The sequence below is a fragment of the Chroicocephalus ridibundus genome, chromosome 3, assembly GCF_963924245.1.
Source record: "Chroicocephalus ridibundus chromosome 3, bChrRid1.1, whole genome shotgun sequence".
Taxonomy (NCBI): Eukaryota; Metazoa; Chordata; class Aves; order Charadriiformes; family Laridae; genus Chroicocephalus; species Chroicocephalus ridibundus.
Genome location: NC_086286.1, coordinates 60534606 through 60559850, shown reverse-complemented (window position 1 = coordinate 60559850; position 25245 = coordinate 60534606). Strand labels below are relative to the sequence as shown.

General features: G+C 40.4%; 1 protein-coding gene across 4 annotated transcripts in view; it reads right to left on the bottom strand.

The window, feature by feature from the left end:
- The window catches only part of SCAF8 (SR-related CTD associated factor 8), a 173427-nt gene that overhangs the window by 75399 nt on the left and 72783 nt on the right, over positions 1-25245 (bottom strand). The gene's annotated exons all lie outside the window — the stretch shown is intronic.

The following is a 25245-nucleotide window of genomic DNA, read 5'->3' as shown; positions in this document are numbered from 1 at the left end:
ATCTCAGAAGTGTACAAAACTGTCCATAGTCCTTTGCTATGTGGAATAGGGGGATGCAAAGTAGGGGAATAGGAGACAGAGAGGTCTCAGCATGCAGGCTCCTCCTATTCCTTTACATTAACTGGCTAAGCTCTATACTAAAAGTTGGGGTTTTTTTTCTTTTTTAACATCTTTTTGCTTACTGTTCCAGAAATTCACTGTCCTGATAGCTAGAATCTTTTTTTTCTAATTTGCAACTTACATTTATTCATGACCAATTTACAATCCCGAGGTCTATGTCTACAATAAGCAGATTTTCTTTTTTTGGGGTGTGCACTACTTGAAAGCAGTTTGAGAAACCGTCATCACAGACTCTTTCCCAGGCTTCCTTTTACTAGGTTAAGTCAACATCTGTTAGCATCCTCTTGTCTCTTAGTTTTCCTGTTCTTTCCATAGCTTGCCTCGGAGTCTCTTCCAGTTTGATTTAATCTTTCTTGAACACGGGTGATGAGACTTACATATTTTATCCTACAAAAGCCGGTTTGCGAGACTGGTTCACAGAGTCCCTTGGGAGGCAGTCCTGAGGGGACAGGAGTCCAGGAAGGCTGGACACTCTTCAAGAGGGAAATCCTAAAGTGCAGGAGCTGGCCATCCCTATGTGTCAAAAGATGAGCCGTCGGGGAAGAACGCTGGCATGGCTGAACAGAGAGCTTTGGCTGGAACTCAGGGGAAAAAAGACTTTATGACCTCTGGAAGAAGGGGCACGCGAGTCAGGAGGATTACAAGGATGTCATGAGGTTTTGCAGGGACAAAATTGGAAGGGCCAAAGCCCAGCTAGAACTTAATCTGGCTACTGCCGTAAAAGACAATAAAAATGTTTCTGTAGATACATTAGCAACAGAAGGAGGGCTAAGGAGACTCTCCATCCTCTGTTGGATGTGGGGGGAAACAGTGACAAAGGATGAGGAAAAGGCTGAGAATCTTAATGCCTTTTCTGCCTCAGTCTTTAATAGTAAGACCAGTTGTTTTGGGGGTACCCAGCCCCCTGAGCTGGAAGACAGGGATGGGGAGCAGCATGAAGCCCCCATAATCCAAGGGGAAATGGTTAGCGACCTGCTACGCCACTTAGACACACACAAGTCCGTGGGGTGGGATGGGATGCACCCAAGGGTACTGAGGGAGCTGGCAGAAGTGCTCCCCAAGCCGCTTTCCATCATTTATCAGCGGTCCTGGCTACCCAGGGAAGTCCCAGTTGACTGGAGGTTAGCGCATGTGATGCCCATCTACAAGAAGGACCGGAAGGAAGATCCAGGGAACTAAATGCCTGAGTCTGACCTCGGTGCTGGGGAAGGTTATGGAGCAGATTGGGTGCCATCCAGTGGCATGTACAGGACAATCAGGCAATCAGGCTCAGTCAGCATGGGTTTCTGAAAGGCAGGTCCTGCTTGACTAACCTGATCTCCTTCAGGTGACCCGCTTAGTGGATGAGGGAAATGGTGTGGACGTTGTCTACCTGGACTTTAGTAAAGCCTCTGACACTGTTTCCCACAGCATCCTCCTGGAGAAACTGGCTGCTCATGGCATGGATGGGCGTATGCTTTGCTGGGTAAAAATCTGTCTGGATGGACGGGCCCAAAGAGTTGTGGTGAATGGAGTTAAATCCAGTTGGTGACCAGTCAGAAGTGGTGTTCTCCAGGACTCAGTATTGGGGCCAGTTTTGTTTAATATCTTTATCAGTGATCTGGACGACAGTATCAAGTGCTTCCTCAGTAAGTTTGCAGACAACACCAAGCTGGGTGGATGTGTTGATCTGCTTGAGGGTAGAAAGGCTTTGCAGAGTGATCTGGACAGGCTGGATTGATGGGCCGAGGCCACTTGTATGAGGTTCAACAAGTCCAAATGCCGGGTTGTGACTTGGGTCACAACAACCCCATGCAACACTACAGGCTTCGGGAAGAGTGGCTGGAGAGCTGCCTGGCAGAAAAGGACCTGGGAGTGTTGGTCAACAGCTGGCTGAATATGAGCCGGCAAGCGTGCCCAGGTGGCCAAGGCGGCCAATGGTATCCTGGCTTGTATCAGAAATAGGGTGGCCAGCAGGACTAGGGAAGTGATTGTCCCCTTGTACTCGGCACTGGTGAGGCTGTACCTCAAGTACTGTGTCCAGTTTTTGGCCCCTCACTACAAGAAAGACATTGAGGTGTTGGAGCGTGTCCAGAGAAGAGCAACAAAGCTGGTGAGAGGTCTAGAGCACAAGCCTTATGAGGAGCAGCTGAGGAAACTGGGTTTGCTCAACCTGGAGTAAAAGAGACTGAGGAGAGACCTTATCACTCTCTACAACTACCTGAAAGGAGATTGTATGGTCTCTTCTCTCAAGTAACAAGCAACAGGACAAGAGGAAACGGCCTCAAGTTGCGCCAGGGGAGGTTTAGATTGGATATTAGGAATAATTTCTTCACGTAAAGAGTTGTTAAGCATTGGAACGGGCTACCCAGGGAAGCGGTTGAGTCACCATCCCTGGAGGTATTTAAAAGACATGTAGATGTGGCACTGAGGGACATGGTTTAGTGGTGGACTTCGCAGTGTTAGATTATGGTTGGACTCGATGATCTTAAAGGCCTTTTTTCAACATAAATGATTCTATGATTCTTTGAAAAAGGCACTGATAACTTCACTATCTCTACTGGAGATACATTGCTTGATATGTCCTAAGATAGCATTTTACTATTTTTCACACAGCTGTGTTACACCAATGACTCAGAGACATCTCACAACTAATAAACATACTTTGGTTTTCTCTCATTTTGCTGTCTCCAAAAAGTAAATGCAGAAACTGTGTTTATTTCTTTAAATGCTTGACTTCATATTTGTACTACTAAATTTCATACCAGTCATTCAGCAACTCCTTTGGATGAAAATTACCCACATGCAGTTGCTCATGAGGGTTTTACCAATCTGCAGAATGAATGTGTTTGCTGTGTCTACGCGCCCCTCCGCTAAGAATTGTGTCCTCTGCCTGGCTTTAACCACGCAGTGGAGACCATCAGCTTCCTTCCCACATGCCCTTTGCAGTTCCCACTCTGCAGTGGAAATACCTTTTCCAACAGCTGCAGTGCAGGAATTGCCTCCCTGGTGAATTAGAAATATATGAATAGCCGTGAAAGGTGAACCTTGCAACCTAGAGCTTCTCTTAAAGATCCTGAAAATTGCCTGAAAATACCAGTCTACATTTGAATGTAATTATTTATATTTAGCTTTAATTAATGCCTTAAATAACTTTATTTTAGCTACAAGTTATGATCTGTCATTACTTGCGGTTTCTCTGTGACCTTAGCTGCTATTGATCAGAAAGCCAACAATTCCAGAGCTGATTTTGTCTTGTCAGGCCTGGCACTAAAAATATTTTGGCAGCTTTAATTAAAATTTATAAATTATGTAAACAGAATGCCTCCTTCTCCCATACCCTTGTTATTCTATAAATGTCTCTGTATTGATGGTAGTCCGTCCAGCATTAAATAGCAGAAGATACTCTTCCTGTAGGTCACTTTCTTTCAGATCATTAACTCCATTTTCTAGTCAGCTCTCTGCAAATTCTAAAAACATTGATTTGATCTATATTGGTGTTACCGCGCATCCGTTTCAGTTATTCCAATCAAATACCACAACGTATAAAAAGTGCCTCAGACACTCATTATGGGACAACAGAACTTCAGGGCGCTGGCAAGGCGCTTGCGCCTGTTGAAGACTATTGGCTGCTGTCACACCAGCTATGGTCTCTCAGCGACTTACTATTAAATCCACGCTGGAGGTTTAACTGGATGAACTGTTCAATAGATTTTGTTTCTACATTCACTCATATTACATTTTAGACATTCTAGAATGCCTAAATCTAGCTCTTAAAAAAAAATAAATCTTTAATGGCTCTCTTAATAAAAAACAACAAATAGTTCTGTATAGATGATTATGATAATTAGCAAAATACTTAAGCAAGCAGTATTATTCACACTACTGCAAGAATCAAAAGAAATCTTAATGGAGAAGACAAGAGAATTTACTATTTTACCAGCTACTGAGCCCGCCTTTCTCTTCTAAAATACAGACCCAGGCACTCTTCGTGTCAACACAGAAACATCTCCATCATCACTATTCTTCTCCATTAACTCTGACAAACAAAGACTTCGATCTGCTTTTAAACAATGGGAGTTGCATTTGCTTGATACCACTGCTTTAAAATGGTACCTTTTGCACACGTCCACTTCTAAAATCTTGTGAAATTTCAACGTTGTTGGGTATTCAATATTAGGTCCTTAAAAATCTTCAGTTTTTTCAAACAATAGTATTGCCAGTAGACACTATTTTTTTCAAGAAATGCGAAAATTAAAGTAAAATTCAACTTTTGTTGTGCAGAGACACTATTTTTTTTCTAAAAAAGACCATCACTAGAGCTAGAGTCTTCGGTTCCTCAGCTCCATCACAGACCACCCAATTTACAGAGAGTTATCCGTCAGCTCCAGTCAGCAGAGGAACGCAGCCTGCTCTGGATGCCAAGGATCTCCAGAGAGCAACATAGCCAAATTCATATCATTCCTGTTCACCAAAGGATTTAAAACAGAAATATTCTTGCTAATTACTACAATCTTTTCTTACTGTAACCACCACCATTATTTCTGAAGAGATCTGACATAATGCAAAGCATGAAAATATACTGACAAGTTGTTCGAGGCAGAGGAAGATAAAGAAACTTCAGAGGACAGTTGTTTTCTAATCAGCTTAAGCTGTCAAGAATATTAAATTCATAAATAATCTCAAGACCCTTAATTTTACCTTGAAGACATATTCTGTTTCTTATTTTGAACAAAAATTCAGGACAAAGGAAAACTCCTTCACTGTAAGCAAAGCTTTTATAAGTAAAAAAAGACATTGCAATAGAAGGTGTTTAAGATGTACTAAAAAGAACAATCTATCTCAATGCCAAAATAGCATTTAAAAAAAAACCAGCAAGTAAAAAAAATGGTAATTCACTTATTGACTGTTAGGTCATGCTCTTTGGCTCGTATCACTAATAGAAATACTGCTAGCAGTATTTCATTAGTAATTCTGCTATTATAAAATGAACCAGTATATATTTTTTCTCTAATTGTAGAGCTTGTTTCTTCAGTGATATAAATAGTTGGAAAAACATATGTACTGTGGAGAACAAACGCATCTGACCAGAAGTAAATACATACAATATAATAGAGACAATTGAGTGAGAAGGCTTAATCAATCCAAAGAAAACTTTATCCCCATAGATACTTTAGTTATTGAATTCTTACATATGTGGGCATAAGACTGGTGAAATATAATATTCACCTAAAATATATACTTATTCAATTTCTTGAACGGTTTCAGCCTAGGAAAATTGTGTCTGGTGCTTTTAAATACAACTTTTTTGGAGATTCCTAAGAATGTAGAGGACTTTCCAAAAATGTCATTTGTAAAGGTTTTTTTGTGACTGCAGTGCTGCCAAATATTTTTACCACTAAAGAAATGCTATTTCAGCTGCATTTGAGCAGAGTAATAGCGGTAGCTAATGGCCTATTCAGTTAATCATAGTTATTCACTCCCTGGAAATGCCTCAGAATATAATAAATGTTTTGTTTTCTTTGTGGACTCTTAAATTACAGGCATTATATAATACCCATGATATATAACCTATCAGTATGAACACAAACTGAATCCAAAACCACTCCCCTAAAATAATTCCAATATTTGGAACCTCCGAAGAAAGAAAAATGCTGTTGTTACCCACAGAGCTACCGAAATAGCACTGATAGCAGGGTAAGAAATGGCTATAAAGTAAGTTCAGGCTTAACTAAAATGTGGCTATTTGTCATCCATTTCCAGAGGTCTGAAATAACTATTACAGAACATTTTTTAAACAAAGAAAACGAGAAACATGCTCAAACAGCTGAACCGCAATACATCCTTTCCTAAAGGAAAAAAAGGTTGCAGTTTGACCCATAAGAGACAGATCAACCACAAAGTTTTCACTCTGAGGCCAATGCTCTCATTGGGTGTTCTATCAATATTCGATTTATCTTGTTCACCTCTTTTTTTACATTCATATGGGTTGTAGAAGTCCCTGTCAGACTTAGCTCTGCTTTGTTTGACGCTCAGGGATGATTGTATTTATTACACTGCATGTTGAGTACCTGTCACAAGGGTAAGGTCGTAGCTGGTTATACCTCATCTCTTTGTGGTTGCCATTATACTGAGGAGGCACAGAACCTCTTGTAGTTTCTTCAGGAAGTTTCTTCCAGATGCATTTTTAAAAACCACATAATATGTTTTAAAACAATGTTAGGTTTCCGAGGTCAGAGCAGGCTGTGTTTTTTAGTTGCCATTGCTTTGCAGAAAGGATTAGATTATTAGCTCATAAAAATATTCCCCTGGATACTTCAAGGAGTGAAGACAACCTCCAAAACAGTCTTCTGGATGGAAGAACTCCTCCATGAAAGCACACAAAAACTCAAAAAGGCTTTCAAAATTAGAATACGGATTAAGTTTGGTATTAAACACCTCTTTTATTTCTCCTGGAGAAAAAGATAGCCAGGTATTTGCTGAAGTGATACAAGACCTTGCAGAGGTGGTGGTGCTCTAGCTTTAACTACAGTTTTGTAGAAGAACTGTTAATTTAGTGATAAAAGGAAAATCAAATGGAAGTGATTATAAAACAAGAGATTTCTTCATTCCCAGGAAAGGAAGAGCAGACGAACGCTAGGGGAGCGCAGGGAATGCAGCCGCAGCCAGCTCCAAGGGCTAATCCAGGCTGTCCCCAGGCAAAGGTGATCCAAGGGGGAAGAGTTCAGAGGAGAGGACAAGTTTGCAGAAGGGCAGCGCTAAAGGCACAGCAGCAAATTAACCCAGTGCAGAGTAAGTGAGCAGTATGCTGTACCAGGAGATACTGAATTACCATAAAGCCCCAAAGGAGTAATTTAAAAGCTATCGGTGAGCACACACAGCTTAGCATGTTGGGGGAACTGCAAAGAATTCACCGTGCAAAGACACAGGGAAAAGAAAGAATACGAAATATAAGAAAAAAATCTGCAAGTGTGTTAGAAAAAGAAATGCAGCATAGACCAAGCTTGCTAGTTCAAAACATTCTCTGCCTGTGAGAATACTGCCGCTGTCACCTGGAGCTCCACGCAGGCTAACTTAACATCTCAGTGTTGCCTTTGGTGGCTGAAATGTCAGTTACCTTGGGTTGTCCTACACCAGGGCAGTGACAAGCAGAGAAAAGTTTGATTACTTCCTACAAAATAATCACCGCTTGCTCACCAGAGAGGTGGGCACAACCACACAAAGACCTTTCATCAGGTTTCTCAAAACAAGCTAGCTGTAACTCTGCTGCCTTGTGTAATTGAGGATCTGGTACTTCGGGGGTAAAAGAGATTTGTAAAATCTGATGTGATAAAAAACGGGGTGAGGTTGCAAGCAGTTTACAAGACTGGATTAGAATTCACCCTGATCGCATTAACTGGGATAAATTTTCTGAAAATAATGCGTTAGATCCACAAAGAGAAGTGCAAATTACCATAGAACCACGGAATCACGGAATCTTCAGAGTTGGAAGGGACCTCTAGAGATCATCTAGTCCAACTCCCCTGCTAGAGCAGGATTGCCTAAAGCACATCCCTCAGGGCTGCATCCAGGAGGGTCTTGAAAATCTCCAGAGAAGGGGACTCCACAACCTCCCTGGGCAGCCTGTTCCAGTGCTCAATATCCTAATAGAAATCAAAATCCTAATAGAAGGATTATTCAAGTGCACAAGTATAAAAAGGAGACTCGCTAGGCAGCAGTACTGCAAAAAGGATCTGCAGGGGAGTTATAGCGGTCTATAAGCAACTTATAAATCAGGATGATATCCAGTTGCAGAAAAAGGCAGCCTGATATACATTCATAGTAATACTGTAAGCAAATCAAGTAATTATTCTTCCCCCACCAGCAGTGGCAAGGCCCTGACTGCATTACTGGGTCCAGCTCTGCCTACCGGGCTGTCGGAGGAAAGAGACAGTTGGAGGGAGTCCAGATAAAAGCCACAAAAAATGATAACAGATGTAGAACAAGGGAAGGTTGAAAGAATTAGATTGTTTAGTCTAGAAAAGGCGAAGACTAAGAGAAGACATGATAACATATTTAAAATATGTAAAAGTTTGTTATGAGAAGAGAGCAGTGACTAATTGTTCTCCATGTCCATCATGCAGAAGACAAGACTTCTTATTACACAGTTGTGGAGAAAAGTTAACACAAGGACGATCAGCCCAGCAGCGGATTATCTACAGGTATTACATGTAATGCTGTCGCAGGAAGCGATGGGAGCGGTTGAGATAAAAGCCTGCTGAGGAGAGGAGAGGTATGCTTGATCCTCCCCAAAAGCAGGTGAACAGCCCAGGTGATCCTCTGTGAGATCACGCCTCATGCTCGGCCACAGAAACAAGGCACAGATCAGAGCTTTCCATCAGAGAGACCAAATACCTCCATGCGCCTGACCGTCATTTGTCCCAAGATGTTTGCCAGGAAGGATGGAGCCTGCAGGACATGGGATGGATCTCACAAATCTGTTTAGCTCATTAATGCAATTGACTGGAAGTAGCAGAGAGCACCCGCTCAGTCACCGCTACGTGCTCTTTCACTTGTTCAACATGCTCATGCTCAGCCGTACCTTTATTTACTTCGCCTTTGCTGCCCACAGCCCTTTTCACTGGTTTATAGGGACTGATACAGAGTAATTAGGTATACGCCGCTGCAGCCATTGGAAAAATGAGTTGAACAGGCTTTAAAAGAAACTGGCAGGGCCGAGGCTGTAGTGAAGCCTGGCAGGGACAGGCTGGTCCCAAAGGCGGTAGCCTGGAGAAGGCAAATGGCGTGCAGAGGAAAAGGGATTCACCAAGAGCTTGTGCCACGGAGGTTCCCACTACAGGGGCACAGCCGGGGGCTGCCGGTGCCAAATCTCTGCTGGGGCAGGTGAGCTGCTCTGCAGCACAAGGCCAGCGTGCCACAGGGGCAACCAGTGGGGCTGATGTTCATGGCTGGTTGGGAAAATGGGATGAGAAACCCCAGTACAACATGGAGAAGGGAGGACAGCCTTCACCGGGGTGAGGCCCTCGGGTTTTGTTGCCTTTAGAAGAGTCTGAGGAGTAAAGTTCAGGGAAAAAGGGCGTGAGAGGTCCTACCCCCTCCCAGAAGGGCGAGCCTGAGCGTGCAGACCCTTGGAGTGGCTTTGCCCTGTACACTGGTGGATTCACAACAGGTGTCTCACTACTGATATTCTTAATTTTTTTTGTTAAGAAGCATAGAATTCAACTGAAGTTAAGAGGGATTTTCCAAAACAAATCCACACTGGTGAGCGGGGGTCATCGATTCACATAGGAAGAGGCTGCAGGGCCAGAAGGGGCTGTCAGGGTAGGTGGGAGGGGGTCCTGCTGCCAGCCCCACCGTGGGTCCTTCCCTGCACTCCATCCACGCAGCCCCCGCCAGGCAACAGCGCGACTGGCAGAAAGCACCCTGCTCCATTTGAAGCCTTCCCGGTGGATCAAAGCCATTTTCCAAACTACAGCACATGCAATCAGAGTGCAGAGCGGAAACATTTCCACTTTTCTCATCAGTGTTCTAACCTTAAACAAAATTATCTATAAAAACAAACTACTCTCCTTTAAAAATATAATACAATAACATGGAGAGCAATGCAAACATAGCCAAAAGTCTGCTCTTACACTTGATCACTTGTAAAGATTGGATAACGTACTGCCTACGCTGAACTTTCTCCTTGCATGACAACGCAGACTACAGTTCTTGCTCTGGGAAAACCAAATTAATGGATAAATGGGATTAAATGGCTCCCATCAATTACTCAGCTGTTCCTTCTACTTTTCTGTCAAGCCTAACAGCTTTCCGAAAAACTTCCTCAGGTTAGAATAAAAAAATAAGTTCATACTTCAACCATTTTTAATGATGACTTACATGATTTTCCTGGTATGATGTCAAAATTAGTGTAAATACATTAGTTTTTACTTACAAATGTAGACAACTAAGGAGACCGTAAAGTTTACAGAAATTCAGATTTGAATGTTTTAATGGTCCCTGCAGAGGGAAAAAAACAATATAAAAGAAATAGTACAATACTGATACAGAATGTTTGTAACCCAACATCCTGATTACCCTTTACTCCTTTTCAAACGTACTGAGGTAACATTAACATTTGATTGCCTAATGCCCTTTAAAATTCATTTGAATTTAATAGTTGTTTTCACCCTTAACCACTTCGGGGGTGGGGGGGCACCTGTAACTCTAGAAATCACCAACAAAGCAACACTTATAAGAATTATGTCCTCCTTTGATTCCTCAGTCACTCTAGAGCCTCTGCGGACCCCATTTGCATGGGTAATGACGGCTCACAAAGAAGAATAATTCTGAAGGCAAGTTCTCTATAAAATGATGTAGCTAAGTGGGACATCATCGATTTCCAGAAAATGCCTGCTTTTCTTCATTTTGTAAGATTGCCCTACTGGGCACCTACTTTAATCTCTCCTCAATGAATGCCGACACCGCTAAATGCTATGAATGTAGTAAATATTCCTCTTTCTGCAATGTATCATGTCATCTGTAGATTTCCGCAAGTTGAACAGTTATTACAGACATTTATAGTGGCATAAATACTGAAGAAACTAAGCTAACTAGGGACTGAGGATACAAAAAAGAAACATGAACTGCCAAGAACAGAAAAAGTTGCCCATAACTTCCCAAATTACATGAAAGCATCCTTGTCTTTCTTAAACAGTTGAGTCAAAATCTCCCTGAAAGCATAAAGGATGTTAAATGAGAAGGCATCACAAAACTTCCCATTACCAGTAGTGGCAGTAGGGCCCAAGTCTGTTCCTAGCACTTCTGTTACGAAACCTAACACACCCATGCAAAAAATGTTCCTCGGCTAGAAGATCACACTCAAAACAGGTAAGAGAAAGAATTTTAAAAAGGAAATACTGCCATCGTCCCTTTATCGTGAATGGAAAACCAAGACACTGAGACATGAAGCAATTCATTCAGTATCACACTGAAAGCCTACAGTAAGCCATGTGAGATCCTAACTTTAAAGCACTCCATCTAGCTCCCATATTCATATAACGGATAATATTCCTATGAATTAGCGATATATATAAGGCAGCGTGTCAACACAGATAGAAATGCCCAATTCCCCTGACTTTTCTGAAATCATATGGTTGATGAGGCCCAGATCCCTTCCAACAAGAAATAAAGCGGGGACACTTCTCATCTGAGATGGGGAGAGCACAGCATGGGAGCAGGAGCATGTCAAAATGCTCAGGTCATGAGATAAAATAAGACGGGGAAAAATAAAAATGCAATGAGGGATCAAGGTTTATGGAAGTTAATACTGTACTTTCCTCTGATCTCTGCAAAACGAGGAGAAGGTAGAAGGAAGTTGCAGAAAATCAGCAGGCACAATACTGTAACCATCACCATAAAATTCCACCTTTTGTGACTTTACTGGTTTATTTTACAAATATCTTAGCATGAGAGCTTGAAAGACAAAATAGCACATTTGTATAACTGGCCATGATTCAAAAAGAATACAGCCTTTTTCAGCATTGTACTTCAACTATTTCAAGTTAAAATCTTTGGACACAAAGTTAAGTACTGGCTTAAGTGTCTTGAGAAATGAGGTGCTGGTGTGTGCAAGAGCTGGGCCGTTCTAGAATAAAGGGAAGCTTGAACGTAAGAGACATCACACTTTGTGGGAAGAGACAGGAAAATCCAACACGAAAGGCTACGTAAGTGCACATTTATAAGCACGTACTGAACGCTTATTCTGTGACAATCTAATCCTAGGTAGGCTGACTTCAGAACAACTCCCAAGAACTGTCAAACGTTTTGATTCAAAATCTCCTTTACTTCCCAGGTGCAATTCCATTGGGATCTACACCCACCTTCTGGGGAACAAAATTTGTGTTTTTGAAAACTTGTGCTTTTATACTGTGCTCTGAATCACACTCAGGATGAACAGATGCCTCAAAGGAAGAGAAGGATGGACTTGCATAACCTCTGAGACTGAAATTATTATTTTATCTTTAGAAGGCCAGATTGCTGTGTGTTGTAATTGATTGCTTTTCATAGTTATACAATTATAGGCTAAAGAAACCTGATAAAGGTAGACGCATTCGTTTCATGTGCTGAAAAAAAGATTTTTCAAGAGCAAAGAATGAAGTGGCATTTTCATATCCTGCAAAGCAAAAGTCATCTATTATGGCAAAGGAGTCCTTTTTTAATGTGATGACACATTGATTTCTGGAGGCAACTACAACGTAGCTTTATTTTGTATAGCAACTCCCGCACAAATCATGTCTTTGTTTGAGTGTTCTTTTGTTTAAACAGCGTAGTAATTCAGTAATACAGTTTCAAAGTTCATATAAAAAAAAAGCAGATAAGGAGACAAAATAAGGATGGGTAGCTATTTACATCTGTATCCTGACTGTCGAATAGGGATTTACAAGTGCTGTAAATTCTAGTCTGTTTAAGAGTCAAACTGAATATCATACCGGACTAAAAGCAGTCAGACACCAGGAGGACCATAATTAAAACTTCAAGGATCTCTTCAAGGACAAGATATTTACTCAGACGATACCCAGGCTTATGGATACTCGTTTGTAGGTATTACAATATAGTTTAATACACATAAATAAAACATCACTAAAATCTGTCTCAGTTAAAAATCTTGCAGTCTGGAAAACATACTTGCTTTACGAAAACCTAATTAAAGCCAAGGAATCTATCATATCTCACAGTGTTAGCGAAAAATCTGCCTTCTGATGCTATCAAAAATGTGAAGTGCCACTGAAAGCAGATGGGAGGAAGGAGAATCTCTAGGAATGATTTGTGAAAGATAATGCATAGAGTATTTCAGAGGATTAAACTCTTTTATGTGAAATATTTTTAAATTTGAGAAAGGTAACTCCATCAAGTAACAGCTTGCTGATGGGAGGGTAGTTTATAACATTTTCCTAACTTTTAATGTGAAACTTAGGGAAATCGACCCAGTTTCATGAAGTGCTGGGGTTTTAAAAAAAATGAACAGTATTGCACAGTCTAGCATAGAAAAAATGGTTTCATTAGGAAAACAAAACAAAAGAAAAGAAAAATCTCACAAGGTCATCTACCTTGAACCACAACATCAGGAAAACAGAAACCTGGGAACTGGAAACATGAACTGAACAAAAGGACAAACTAGTGGTGTGTTTTTACATATTGGACATTAAAATTTGTCACTGCTTTATCAATCATGCTTACACCAAGTAAGCAAATTATCAATTTTACATAAGTTGTGTTTTTAAACACATCTTTCATTTTCTATTAGTGTTGTTTAGATTACTTTCTGTTTCTCCGTATTTGCCTTATTTTCATGGAGGCACTACTGCAACTATACACTCACACGTGCTTCAATTTAAGCACGTATGAAATTCCAGTTATTCTAGTCAGACTAGTCACATTTTATGTGCTTTGCTAAGTATCTAGATTCTTAAATTTCATTTTAATCATAAAAAGGAGTGTTTAAAACAAACAGCACAATCAATGGGGGAAGCAGTTCAATCCACTTTTCAAAGTATTAATGAGAAATCAAAGGCATTTATTATTACAACAGTTAAAGCACTGTCGAGTGTCTAAATGAGCACTCTCCCAGCTAATCGTGTCTCCAATGGTCATATTCCAATGGATTATTTCTATTCTATCTCTGTCAGCGTTGCCCTTCAACCTCTCTAAACATGGTTTGATCCTGAAAACCGTCAAGGATGAAATAAAAGTGTACAAAAGAAGGCAGGAGCTTTAAATTACATATCACATTTAAGTAATGTTTAATTACTGCTTTCAGATGGTCACTATTGAAATCTTAGACGCACAAAGCAAGTGTGCAATCAATAGCTACCAAAACAACATCCATCCCATCTGCCATCAGCTTATGCATAAGATAAAAGGAAAAACCACGCTATCTGCTCTGTAATAGTAGCATAATTTGAACTGGTGGAAACTGGTCATGAGTTTTCTTAAATTCATCGACCTGCCCCCTGACAAAGAATGGTCTAGTAATTTTCAAACCATCTTTACTAGAAGAGAATCTAACCTAACTGTAAACACTTCGTTTTGACTAAATTCTATCGCAAGGTTATTTTCCCATCTACCTGTTTATATACTTGGGCAGTATATTTTTTTCCTATGACTAGAAGTAACTTTATACTCTCTCGCAATGAGCATGGACGGGTACTGATTGTGAGGCAGAGACGACAGCTTGGACTCAGCTCCGCGGCTCCTCACCCTCTCAGGGTGCTGGCTGAGCAGGACCCGCGTCTGCTCCCGAGACCAGAGCTGACGGCCCCGCGTGCCACTGGAAATCACCGAGTGCTTCATTTGAGATCAAGCAGGAATTGGGGAAACAGGCGAGGTAGACGTCTCGCCAGTCTAGGAACAATTTCTATCATAACCAAGCCCTGCCCTCAACAGTGATCTCTGAGTTAATGTAGGTTAGCATCTCTAGTCGTGTCAGTGTTGAATATTTAAGATATGCTTTAGAATAACAAATTTTTCTTAGGGATATAGAACATGCCTGCAGCAATGATGGGGAAATGCCATGCCCTGATAACCACAAAAACCCCAGTAATGCAGAACTTCTTCTGTGTCAGTTCCTTTCATACTTTCACTTGTAAGCTCAAATTTGTGGAATAACAGTGTGAAATACGAACATTTTACAGAAGACGTACATAGATCCTGCTCTGAAAATCTCACCCCTTTTCTAGGCGGTAGAGAGTTTGCCATGATGGAGATTGAGAATTGGATACAACAATAAGTAATTTTGTTGATTCCTTCCAAATGATACTATGATTTCTCCCGGGCCTCTCAGATTTTTATGAGCGTCTTAAAAGAAAGACAGGAGGGCTGTAAAATAAAATGAGAAGCAGCAGTTTTTTCAAGGTTTGTCAAGTTGCCAGGAGAGCTGCTTCTCAGCAGGAGGAGTCTGAGATTCTGTATTTCAAGAAATTCCTTTGGGAAACATCACCTTACTGGGCCTTCGTTACAGGCATGCCCACTGGTGGAGGAGCAACAGTAGGATCATAACCTAGCGACATGAGCATGTGAAAAGGAAGTATTTTCTTCATACCTGAAGTATCTTTAAGAAAGCTGACCTTTGGAAACTGATACTAATCATGGAGCAATACGCCCTGCCCTGGACAACCCCAGGGGAAAGCTTGCACTTTGCTCTGACAGGAATGAGAACTTTCTGCACCCGCATTTACTTGGCCAGCAAAGAGGTGGACAGATGAATTCCTCGTTCCTTCCCACCCCGCCGCGATGGCAACTTGTGCTTTCCCAGGACAGCCCACATATCAAAGGCAGGTGGCAGAGCTGCTGAGCAGCCATATCCACAGCACAGGCACATGGAACCAGGAAGCAGCCACCGGGCTTGCAGGTGCCCCTCCTGGTGCTGTGGCCTGACACGGGGGCCAGGGAACCTCAGGTCCAGCATTTACAGTGGCAGTGCAAACCATGGAAAAGTAGAATTACCTTCAGAAAGACTGTTTAAGTTGAAATTATTTTAAATTTTGTTTTTAACTTATTTTAATCAGCAAAAAAGAAGAGTATTTTGATAATTTATTTAATCTTGTTCTCCCTTTGTACTTTTTGTGGGTTTTTTTTCCTGTAGCTAGGTTTACTCTTACTTAAATAACCACCTAAACATACTGATTTGGAATTAAATAGAATCACTGTACTTTCTTCTGAGATATAGTACATCAACATGAATCTGTTTAGCAATGATACGGTTTAATACATATTCAGATCTTGATTTCTTATGTCTAAGAGAAGTATAAATATTATGTATCTTATTTTCAAGGTGGTTTATTATTAGTTGTCTTCAATTCTCACCCTTTCAACCTATGCACAGTCATTATTTGGAAACAATATTTGAAGACCTAATCAAATTTCCATTTGTAGTCACCTCTGCAATGAAGTTTGTCTTTTGCTTTACACAGGCAATACAGTTTTCTTTGGTACATCCGTAAGTATCCCTTCCTCTGCCACATGGACAAACTGACACAAAAGCCCATCCACCTCCTTACTCCCCTGACTCCTGTGTGGAAAGCGGCCTTTATGCTCTCCTGTTACGCATGCTGCTGCTGTGCTTCTCCACCCAAGCTGTCTTTGAAGCCATCCCACTTGCCAGCTCTCCAGTCGCTATTCACTAAGCATTCAAATGCTGCTTCTCTTTTGTCTCAAGAGGAACTAGACAGCCTGATCTAGAGAATCTGGAAGCTGGGAGACTTTTCCTTCTCTCTGCTACAAGAGGAGTGCAGAAGGGGAGCTCTTGACAGGACAAAGGGACCACGTGAGATTTTACCGTACTGACGTACCCTCAGTAACAAGCTGGCCAGAAGGTAAAGGAGTAGAAGAATCCGAGACAGGCAAGCGACACTTGTGGTTACGAATGACACAGCTGCTAGCCTTGGCTCCACACAGAGGGAGACGTGTCCAGATGTGTGTGCTAGACCTACTGCACTACCCTGAGAAAGGTAATTCAAGCAGCAACCAAACAGCATAACCGCTACCGGATCAAATCTGGGCACTGCACTCTTTGGACCTCCACACAACCGACTCCAAGAAGAGGAAAAGAACTTACAGAAGTCTCTCTCTTTGCTGATATAGGCAAAACCGCAAAAATGCCTCTTTTCTACTGTTTGGAACAAATTAGGATTTCTGTTAATAGACTCAATGAAAAAAATCTACTAGCTTGGTTTTTTTTCAGCAACAGTTTTAAAAACACCTTATTGAATCTGTATTTGACAAGACTTCATGCCCAGGTGAGAACTGAAAGAGCATTCATACTCGAAAAGCCCAAAGAGGTGTAAAACCAGATTCTCCTTTACTTCCTTCCTTTAATTCACAGTAAATTTAATCCATACTCTTTATATTCAGAGAATACTACAATCACATTGTTCTTGAACACAGTGAGAAGATATTCACTGTAGTATGGGGGAAAAAAACCAGAAAAAATTAGAACTTCAGAGAAGAACCGCAGAAGATCTTAATAGAGAGATGAATAAGAAATTAGTCAGTCACAATGAAGGTTAGCACATGAAAATCTCTAGTTTTACGGCAATTCCTTTCACGTTTCAACATTGCAAGAGAAAACTCGTGGGTTGCTCTTGATGCACTGAGTACAAAGCACTGTGAAAAAACTGAAAGACAAAATCCAGCCAGCATTCCAAATTATTAAAGGTAACACTGGACTAAGGAAACCAATGCAGATACAACGCTCTCATGAAGGCAAATCTCAACTCACCCAAACCGTACTCAAACTCATTTTATTACAAATGAGATTAAGATTTTAGTAAAGCAAAGCAGACGTCAAATCACTTGCTCCTTTAGATACAAACCTCCATTCATCACCCCTCCCCCTAGCCATTGCAAGCCAGTAAAAATTAAACTAAGGATAAATCGATACAAATAACATTACACTTCAGATGTATCGTACTAGCAACTAGATGTTGCATTTCCCTGCAGAACCCATGCTGTTCTGTAAGAACAGCCCCCAGAGTCAGAGACGTGACAGGCTTTAGCTGCCTTACTGGCTCCTGAGCATTCTTTCAGGCAGAAACGGTGCCTCTCTGGAAGAGAAAGAACTGCCAGTGTTATATACATAATGAGCTGCCTAAGTCGTTGGTTTCCAGCCTGCACATCCCAGACACCCATGGACTACGGTTCAGAGAGAGGAAAGAAGTACCTCAGGAAAGCAAACCCCACCACAAGTAGGCTGAAATTTGCTGTTTGACATTAAAGGGGCCAATTAACTTTAAAACGTGTTGAGAGATCTCAGCAGGCCAAAGCTTCAAAACTTGAGTCTATACCGGTTACCTAAATCAATGTTGTCTAGGGCTGGTCTGACGTTCTCCTGCCTCTACAAGGACAATCACGTAGGGGTGAGAGAAAGAGCACAGGACGATGTCTATAAATTCACAAGAAAAAAAATTTTAAGGAAACTGCAGTTTTGGGTTTCTGTTTTCATTTAAGAGCTACAAAAATAAGGCTCAACTGGAATGATGAAAGGGTTTTTTTACAAGCAATAATACAAAGATTTTTTTAAAAAGCTTTGAGATCCAAAGTAAGATATTTAATTACAGTGTAACTCAGCTAGAAATGAGCTTGGCCTGCTAGAAATAAGCAAAAATCAAGTTGCATTTGATACAATGATCTTGATTCCAACAAGATGCTGGAAAAACAAGATGTTTTTGAAAAAAGTTACAAATAGGAGAAATTACAAAGCAGAAACATGTCAATAGGAAATTGAGCTAACAAATATATTTCAGTGATTTATGGCTGGCTAATTCACAGAATTAGGCACTTATTCTAACAACGAAGCGTTAGAAACTCAGATAGCCAGACGTAAGGGTAAAATTAAACCCAGGATAAATGTGCTTCACTGTGGGACAAAAAAATCTTTCAAAGTGGTATTATACAACTCCATTATACTGATGATAAATGTATATTAATGTTTACATTGTGAAACCAAACTACAGATTGTCTTTTCCCTCCTTTCCTTAAGATAATTCTTACAGAAATTAAATTAGGGCCACTAAGGTGCAACACCTGTATGGTCCTACACGTTAAATTACAAAGACTCCTTTTATGTCTTAGAAAATAGCACCTGTAATGTATTTCACATTCACATACTGAAACTATAAAATGTTTTCAATACACTCAAAGTATTGAACATGTTATTATTAAATACTAATACATATATAGATTGAAATAATTTTCACGTTTTATGTTGCATCACTGTCACAATACATTTATTGTTAAAACAGAGTACATAAAGGCAATGATTTCATTAAGAAATCTTTCAGATGTGTAGTAAAATAAATACTACCCCTTTTGGAGCAAATTTGTGATTAAAGCCAAAGGACTGTCTTATTCATTAGACTTCATCATACAAATGACCAAACACTATGCAAAAAAATATTTAAAACATTCATAGTATTTCTCACTGGACTGATGTTAGAGACTGGTTTGTAGCTGAAACTGGAAGGTCACAGCTACCTTCCCATTCTGAACTGTTGCAATTGGTAGGATACGCGGACGGACATAAAAACCAAGACATAAATGGGACTGTACAGACAAGCGCTGCAACAGTTCTTGAGGAACGGCGAGAACACCTGCCGCCCTGCCAGGAGGCAGGAGATGGCTGCCAGGGGAACGGGAATCCCTGTCGGAGAGACAGGATTTGAAGGGGGGCTGTTACTGAGAGCTGCCGATCTCCGCCACAGTAGTGCTTGGTAACCTGTCAGCACATCGGCTTCCTACACAGCTGATAATAGAACAACACGAGCAGCCTAAAAATGATGGAAGTACCTATCTGCTGAAACGTGTCACTCACCAGAGTCACATTACCCAGAAATATCAAAACCGTCTGAGCATATTTACAACATTCCTAGTCTGGAAAAAAGTTTTATCAATATTTTACTGGGTTAGGACACTCCTACAATCATCTCTGGAGAAGGATCACACATATTACTCTAAACACATGCAAGCCCATGAATGTTACTCTACTAGGAAAACTAATCTCATTGAGGGTCTATGTAAATACAGGGGAATAATATACAAAAGATGACAGGATCGAAATCATACTACTAAAAGCTGTGACAAATCTACAAAGCACCTCAAATCCTAACTCCCAGCACTCGAGCAGATGGTTTTAGGTGCAAACGCTTTGCCCAGTTCTTTCCAGAGGCGTACTTGGCTGGTTCCCTTCCAGACACAATACATTACGTGTTTAAAAAAAAAAAAAAAAAAAAGACTACTCAACATAATAAAAGTTACCAAACAGTAATTAAATAGAGCATTTCTACATGCAAAAAAAAAAAAATATATTCTAAAGATAATGAAAAGCAGATTCCCTCAGCTACATTTCTTAACTGAGCTCTCCTGACCGTGTTTTCTGATGAATCGTGGGATTCACCAGAATCAGATTCAGAGATGTGTCAGGATCAAGCAGAGCAGAAGCACTCTGACAAAAAGGAGCCTGGGACTTGTAAAAGGAAACAAACTTTTAAGTCATGTAAATCCTTGAACTATTTTGTCATGAGCCAGGTAAGATAGAAACTGGGAGTTAGTAGGCAACACTAGCTGGTGGGAGTGGGGAGGGAGGGTGGCAGCCACCAGCAGAGCCTCCGTGCTAACGCAGGTTAGTGTCAGGAATGTTTTTGTTACAGTCAATCAAAAAAGAGGAGAAATATCTAACCAACCGCTTTCATGGACTTTTCTCATAAAATATCACGGTGATAAACAACTGAGATTCAATATTTTTTAAAGTAGGCTTTGATCTGTGAAAATGATGACGGTGTAATCCCTGTTAATTATAGCAGGTATTTAAAGGCCAAGTGTGTGGCAACTTGTACATTACCCTGAGCCTGACATACAACAGAGGGGAAAAATTACCCCTAGTTAGCATGTACACACACGAACCGGGTGGAAAACAGTGCACTGAAGCACAAAAGTGAATTATTTTGAGAATCGTATTCAAGTCATATGGTACCTCACCTGAACAGGGCTTAAGAGGGGCAGCTCTCTGGTTTCCATACATCAACAACAGAGAGTGAAGTGTGAAGGCAGAGCCACGACTAAGTACGTTGTGTGCACCCTCTGCTGGTTTCACAGCAGCAAGCAACCCCGGCTCAGGAAATGAATTTAATAAAGTAGAAGCAAAATCCGGAGAAGAAAAGCCATCTTTACTGCAAGCAATGGTAAAAAGAGCTTACCAAAATTACTCTCAAAAATTAAAAGAAATCAATATTTGCAAAACCTTTTTATTTTGAAATGACAAAAAGAAAATTAATTATTGGGCAGCGCCCCTTGCTCAAAGATATTTGTTACAGGTTGCAAATTACTGGCCCTGTGTTTCTACTGTAGCTTCTTAGTAGTTGCCTAAGTCTGCTTCCATTTTTCAAAGACTTTAAAATATGCATTTGGTTAGATTTCAGTATTCTTTGGTTAGATTTCAGTATTGTCTTTTTCAAGACAATATTACTTTCAAGAGAGTAATGTTAAAGATCTTAAAGAAACTGAAGTCAGTGATTACTTCTTTTTTTCAAGTGAGCTATATATTTTCCTCCTAGTTATTTCAGCTGTTTTTCATTATGGTTTCTATCAAACTAAGAAATTGCACTCTTATAAACACAGGATGCAGCATTTCTTGTTTTCAGAATCACTTTCTTCCCTTTAACATAGCTTTTACAAACATCATGGCTTGCAATGATAATTTCTCCTAAGTTTACAAGACTACTTCTTGACTGTTCACAGGGTAACACATGAACCAACACGGTCTGTAAAGCTGACGCAACCCAAACTCTTGCATGTTTGAGATTACCAAAACCTGAAGCAAAATGCCAAAGTATAACAGCGTTAAGCCTAAACAGGAGCCAGCTAGTTAGGCACCAATTCTACTTTATAACTGAGTGAAAACACACACAAAGCCCCTTAACTTCCCTTAATATTCCTCACAAATCCTTTAATTTGATTTCTTCAAAACCACAGTAATCTCCCTTTGGTCACTGCTGACACTTCAAAAAAATGTATTTAATCAGTACTAAAACACTAAAGAAAGGAATATCAAATCTCAAGTTTGTTGCATCACTAACAAAAGCAGCAAGTGCTTAGAACATTTTTTAGAACGTGCAACATTTTGCATATTTGTGAGAAGCGCTTCTATACCGTTTAATTTTCACAAAGCCAGGATCTCTTGAAAGAAAAATCCCACAATAGTCTGTCAAGTGACAGCTTGCTGCTGCCTATGGATTTGATTACAAAAGTGTTCATCACTTTAGAGTGCAAAATAAAATATTACATGGTTAACGATGGGTAAGGTAACTGAGCTTTAAGGATCTCTCCTGTTCCTGCACACAACTCCCTCCTGAGTCCTGCCAGAAAAGGTTTCCCAGTTCCTGTGCTGTTCTGCTGTTGCTTGGCTGCTCATTTTTGCATCCTCCTCTTGCTCTGTTATGTTGTGATACACTCAGATGGAAATCAGTGCAGAAAAGAGAAGGAAGTTAATAAACTAACAAATTTTTTCAAGGAGCACACTGTATCCATAACCGATGTACAGGGAGACAGGATACAAAGAATAAAGGATAAAAGGTAAAAGAATAAAAAGAAACTAGTTCAAATTTCTTATACTGCAGTCTGTAGAGCTAGAACATACGTGTTTGTTTATAGAAATACTGTGATCCAAGAAAGATTTAACCACCACCGGAAAATGACAAATTTAATGGCACTGGTGTAGAGTACAGGATCCTCACCTTATCAGTTACTTCTGTGAGCAGGGGATATGCAACTCCTCTCACTGCTACTGTATTCCACTAGCTCTATTTTATGCAGGAGATAATTAAATAGCAAAAGAGCAATAGTATTTTGTTTTTAAAGAAGAGGCAGAAAAAGGCACGTGTGGAAGGGAGCATTTGCCTCGTGTCACAGACAAGACCTAGCAATACCCGGTATCTGCCTGCTTCACAGCTCGTAGTAGGGTTTAGAGCTTTGCTGGGTATTTCAAGCATTTGGAACAATTACGTCAGAACTGGCCACACGTCACAAAAGGGATTGCCAGCTGCTGGCAACGTAATTCACGTAAGGTCCCTGAGCCCCAGCACAGATGATAGTTAACTAGGGCAGCAACTCATCCAACTGCCATTCTCGTCTTCCTATATCCAGGGGCTTGCTGCAAGCAGGGGTTCAAAAACTGGATGAGGTGTCCTGGCAAGGCAGGCTCGCTCTTTCCGCATGCTCCTCTTGCTGCACATACCCTGAGGAGCTGCTCTTCACAGAGGTTGCAAATATCTTTTGGGGACACACTGGACCTTCCCTCTTAAGAAGGTGAGAAAGTGACTGGACACCACCGCTTTACGTAGGTGAGGTAAGTATGAAGGAATAGCAGGAGTATATGGAAAGTGTTCCTTCAAAACCCATCAAAACTTCACTTTCAGACTGAAGACACTGTAAACCTTGCTATAACAAGAGCTTTTGCCAAAGTAAATAAATCAGAGTGAAAATACAAATTGGGGGAGTATTTTGTCACTCCAGTAGAGATTTTGTGCCAAATGAAAACACGCCAAATTTCCTACTTCAGACTCTTTAGAAATTGAGAACAATGGCATCAGAAGGATTCTAAAAGCCACTAGATGAGACTTAAGAACATCTTAGTTAGGATCAGCGATAACTATGGGATGAAGCACTTTTGTGCCAACTGTCACCAAGCATGATCCAAGGCCACATGAGGAATGGGAAAGCAAATTCAAGTGACTAGCGTATTTGAAGTATCCACCTACTGGCAGTATTTCAGAAGGTCAGAACCCTGAAAAGTTTCAGAATTTAACTCTTGGCCTTTTCCCAGAAAGTGAGACCTAGAAGTAGGAATCACACACCTATAATATCTTCAGATACAATTCCATTTCAGAACAACCCAAACAAGCACCTACAGTGCTTTAATCATCTCTCATCTTCCTTGCTTGTAGCAGGGCTCCTTTCAAGTAGAGCACTTGGTTCGCAAATCTGACTTGCCAGCAATGATTAACTCAGAAAACGTATTAGTTAACTTCAAATACTTCTCCTATTTATAAATATTAACCATGCGACAAAGTTCAGTATAAAAAGACCATTCTGCTGCCTGCTGTAGCAATACTGCTATTGTAGCTCAGGCAGAAAAGAAAACTTTGATCTCCTGGTGAGTGGCCTTGTGTCCATATGGCTCAAGACGAGCCCACCCTCCAGGCGTCCGCCTGTGCACCTGTAAGGCACAGCCCTTTGCCTGCACCCGGCCGCACTCCCTACGTTACCACTTGGCCTGAGATGAAAATGGAAGGTGGTTTTTCCAGCCAAGTGCCGGAGTAATTAAGGTATTGCCTGCTATAGTCCATCTGAGCATCATTTTCTACAGTATACGGCTGTGAACTTTATACTCTCACGTAACAAAATCGATCACGAAAAAGACTGAACCTTTCCTATGTATGCAGCAATATGTTGTTTCATTTTCCTTAAAAAAATAAGATCCTAACCACCAAATGGTGTAAAAATCTGGTGTAACCAACCAAATGTTTCACAGCAAGCTAAATCCAGAACCCTAACTTAATATTTAGGTTTTTAAATATTCACCCGATTTTCAGAGATGATGTGCACTTAAATCTGTATGTGAACACACCCAGGTCTAACTCTCACTCCTTTGACACAGCAAGAGTGGAAGACAAAATCAAGATGCCTCAACTGCAGGAACACCATGAGTGTAACACATACAGCAAGAGTTCATACTGTACTTTGTGTTTACTTTCATATGGACTGTAAATACTGCGGCTAAGCTTTCCCAAAGCTTCTATAAAATGGATATATACACATACATCAATAGTTCCACAATAATAAATTCTAATGTATTGTGTATCTTGCGGTATGTAGCTCAAGTCCATGCTAGACAATTAGTGTATGACAAGATGTATAATTTTAAAGATGTATTATAATATGCTTAACACGTCCCCGTTTTGAAAAAAAATAATGAGACAGAAGAACAACAATGAAATTTCTTGGGAAGGACCCCTAAGAAAACACAATTTTGAAATAGATGGCTTTCAAAAAAAGCCAATCAGATGGTAAAACAAACCACGAATTAAAAAACCTTTCCAGTTCTCTAGCAGACTTCCCTTGTGTCTTATTTTCTTACCCAAAAAATGCTAGAAATTTTTAGAAAATTGCTTTCACATATTTTTTTCCTTTGCGATTTGTGTTTGCCTGCTTTTCTGTATCAAGATGAGAAACATTTAGAACAAATTAATTCTCAAAGTTGGGTAAAGTGAAATTCTTCATCATTCTCATACAATTTTTGGTTCAATTTCTTCCCTGTGAATAAGACAGACTAAAATATCTGGTGACAAGGTAAGGAGTGGAGAAGGGAAATATAGGACCTTGGAATTCACTACAGTGTGGAAGCGTTGCATGGGACAGCCCCTGAGGTGGCTCAAACCTGTGCGTAACTTTCCAAGTTGCAGATCAGAGACAGCATAAACTGCTGGGTGGTGTGAAAGATGCCATTTTAGTTATGTTCTCAAACATGATGGAACCAGACTATCATGACAAAAATAGGTAATTTTGGATAAAAATTTTATTTCTTTTTTTACATGTCATCCATTCTTATTTCTATTC